Raw genomic sequence first — 4023 nt, forward strand, 5'->3', positions numbered from 1 at the left:
TTTACTCAAAAAGCAAGTTTGGACAACCACTTAAAAACTCACAGAGGAGAGAAATCATTCAGTTGCTCATTATGTGGTAAACGTTTTGGCCAGAAGGCACATCTACAGAGCCATCTAACGTGTCATACAGGAGAAAAACCCTACAGCTGCTCTATTTGTAACAATAGTTTTTCACGATGTGACATTTTACAGGCACACATGAGAACGCACACAGGGGAGAAACCGTTCAGCTGCAGCGTTTGTGACAAAAGATTCACCTGGCGTTGTCAGCTAAAAAATCACAAGTGTGGTGGTGAGTCTTCACAGCTTCATCACAGTCAAAGTGAACAGATGGGTACAGAAGTTGATAGAGAAGACTGTGGAGGACCAGAACCAGATAGACATTTAACACCAGTTGACAAGGCTGAAGACTCTTCTGAGTGCAAGACCGATGACAGTAATGACTATTGCAAGGATCCAGACAAAAAACCATTTGGCTGTTCTGTGTGTGGTAAAACTTTTAAACAAAGTGTGAGTATGACTATACACACGAGAACTCATGCAGCAGTAAAATCTTTTAGTTGTCCATTGTGTAATAGAACGTTTACTCAAAAAGCAAGTTTGGACTACCATTTGAAACGTCACAGAGGAGAAAAACCCTACAGCTGTTCAATTTGTGATAAATGTTTTTCACGATGTGACATTTTACAGGCACACATGAGAATCCACACAGGAGAGAAACCGTTCAGCTGCAGCGTTTGTGGCAAAAGATTTGCTTGGCGTTGTCAGCTCAGAAATCACAAGTGTTGCAGCTTCATGAACTCTGGACCAGTCAGGAGGTAGAGCAGCTTCAAGGGCTGGAGGAGTTCACACTCACTCCTGTGTCTGTGAAGAGTGAACACGAAGAGAAACCAAAGTTCAAAACAACAGGAGCTCATGGAGAGGACTGTGGAGGACCAGAAGCAGACAGGAACACAGATCCAGATAGTCTTAAGACACATGACTGACTGTAACTCATTTATTGGACAGTTCTGGTGATGTGATCTAGTTGTTGCTCCTGAAGTCTTGGATTTAGTAGAAATGTAAAGGAAAATGCCAACAAGGGGAAAAACAATTGTTGCTCATGCTAGTTAGCATGTCAGTTAGCATGTAGCATGTCAATTGTAGGTCAGTTAGCAGTTCTGATGTCATTAATTTAGCTATCTGTTAGTGACAAATATTTGTATTAGTTTAATACTAAAAAATGTTTAAACTTCTGGTGTACTCTTTGAATCAAAATAGAAGGTGTGCATCGAGACACACTGTCAGTGAGCCCTACCATGTTGTGCTCAGTATTTATTATTAGAACTGAAGCATGCTTTTGTGTAAATTGGGCTGTGTGAGATTTGGTGGAGATTCAGTTTTTGGTAAACATGGACAGCTGTACATTTGTTATGATCAAAAACTAGTAATTTGACAACTTTGCTAACAGCTAAACATCAACAACAGCAGACACAGCAAGCAGCTAATATTACTGACTCTTCCACCAGCAAGAATCGTTCTGTCTGCTGCCTTTTATTTCACCAACCACTAAACACATTTACTCTCTCCTGGCGTACTTTTCTCCTTTTTCTCTTAGCTTCCTCAGCTGAGCCCGGTTGTGTTGCCTGCTGTGGTTCTGATTCTGCTCCAGCTCTTCTCCCTATCAGCATTCCCCCACTGGCTGCATTATGGCAGTAAGTCAAACACCAGCAACTGTCAATGACGTCCTCCGGTTGCTCAGCTTCAACTTTCTGTGATTCACAGAATTTCCTGATGGACAGTAAAGTAACTGCTGCGTGTGTCTGCTGTTGTTGACCTTGTTGATGTTTGGCTCTTAGTAAAGTTGTTGACTCGCTAGTTTTTAATCAACGATTTAACTTACATTATTTCATTGTATTCAAACGTACAATATGTAATAATTACCTCAGCTTGTTTCTCTGGTAACTTAGATCCAGACCTCTGACTTAAAAAGCACCAAGGTCTAAACAGTGGATGATAAACAGTCAATGTATGACAGCTTCTGGCAGACAACCACAACACTGATGCAGGCACAAAGGGGATGTGACGCCATTGATTATAGATTATTGATTGAATTAACTCCATATAAAACATAGCTCTAGAGTTTATACTTTGTATATTATAGATTTAAATGTCTTTTTATTGCCTTATGTTGCTTCTACATTTTGTCTTGATGCCCTTGTTGTTTTATAGAAAGCACTTCGAATTTTCTTGCTGTTCTGTACAAATAAAGTTGCTTTGCCTTTTTGTTTTCATAGTTTTTGGTGACTCCCACCAACCTGTAGTGCCGTGGAACTGCATCACCCCATAATAGACTCAGTCATATATAAAGGTTTATACATTTATTTTTACAGTGCGCACTGCTCTCAGAAATATGTTGTCTTTAATTTGTACCAAATAATCTTGAACTCAGTCTGATTCATTATTTTTTATAAATCAGGATTCTTCTTAGTTTTCCGTTTTAAATTTAAATCTCTCTAAAAGAAAATTCTGGCTCTACAGACTATATGTAATCAGATTACATCAGTGTGAGTAACTGTAATCACTGCAGGCTAATGTTGCTTTCCAAGTTGTCAGCATCACCATAAAACAAGGGTCCCCGAACTTTTACAACTTGACCCCCAATGTGAGAGGATTTTTTCTTCAGGAATCTCGTCTGGGTTATGGTTTTATTTTTAGGTGTCATAGTTTTAAAGTCAATCGAATTAAAATCAATGCTGGGACCCCCTACATTCCCCTCAAGGACCCCCGTTGGTCCCCGGACCCCAGTTTGAAAGCCACTGCCCTTAAATACAAAACTAACAAACAAATTCAGTGTAAATATTTTCTTATTTATTAGTACATTTTATTGTAAAAGTAAAAAATACAAAAAGCGTTCTTATAGTGAAAGTTAGAAATTATAGCCAGGACTTTTATTGTGAAAATTAGGAAAACGGAAGTTGGGTCTTCTGATTGGAGCTACAGATCAATAAATATAATTTGGATTGTTCCCATAGCACTTATTCAGTAAGTTAACAACAATCTACCCGAATCAGCAAATATTAACCAGCTGTTTTTTTAGACTTTATATTTGATGAATGTTACCTGGGAAGAACTCGTAAATATAAAGAAATACATTTTAAAATGTTGATTTAATTTGATGAATCATAACTAAGCAGTTTTTTATATCAAATATCTTTTTATTATTGCTTAAATCCATTAATACAGATTTCTTCACAGATTAATCAATTTTGGTTATTTTGAAGAATAAACAAATAATAAATTGAAACCAATAATAATAATTATAACCAATATTACACACATTAATATCGATTTGCCAAATCTACTCCAAGTGGAAGGCACTTCATATTAAATATTAATTTATGTTAAATAAATCTCTATGGAAGGTCAAAAGATTCTGTGCACTGAACATGATTTAAACATTTATACCTGTTAAGTTATTGTGCATCAAATCATTGTTTAGCTTTGTACAGTTTGTCACTATATTCTTTATAAATAAAGTTAAGAGAAAAACCTCTATGTTTATGGTGTTTAATATTATAAATATCATATTTATTATTTAAAGATTACAACCCTTTTATAGTTTATAAATACTGATTTTAAACTAATTGGAAACTTTAAAGTGATACATTGCTAAAACCTTTAGATTATTTAGACCCTGGATGTTTTTCTTCTCTTTTATTTGTTGTACAATTTTATTTTTCTATATTAATTCAGTTATTACAATATAAGTGTTCCTGTGTTTACTGGAGATTTTCCTAATAAAGGTAATTAAAAAGTAATTTCTTTCAGTTGTATTCTTTATTTAATAAACTTCCGAGTTTAAACCCGCGGATACATTCAGACCGTAACAGACCATATTTGGGCCTGTTTGTGAAGCGGCGGCTCTCGCTTTATCTCGCGAGAGTTGGAAACTGAAGGACGAGATTCAGCCGTCGCTGTCTGTCTCTATTGTTTGTCGTTTTTCCTTTAAAGATTCCCTCCACAGTAATGAGCCATCCGAGC

General features: G+C 36.3%; 1 protein-coding gene across 1 annotated transcript in view; it reads right to left on the reverse strand.

Annotated features, from left to right (window-relative positions):
- LOC118343105 (zinc finger and SCAN domain-containing protein 2-like) overlaps positions 1 to 4023 on the reverse strand; it is a 13571-nt gene that overhangs the window by 2902 nt on the left and 6646 nt on the right. The gene's annotated exons all lie outside the window — the stretch shown is intronic.

This window comes from Morone saxatilis, unplaced genomic scaffold (assembly GCF_004916995.1).
Source record: "Morone saxatilis isolate NCDOM2014 unplaced genomic scaffold, NCSU_SB_2.0 Contig9, whole genome shotgun sequence".
Taxonomy (NCBI): Eukaryota; Metazoa; Chordata; class Actinopteri; family Moronidae; genus Morone; species Morone saxatilis.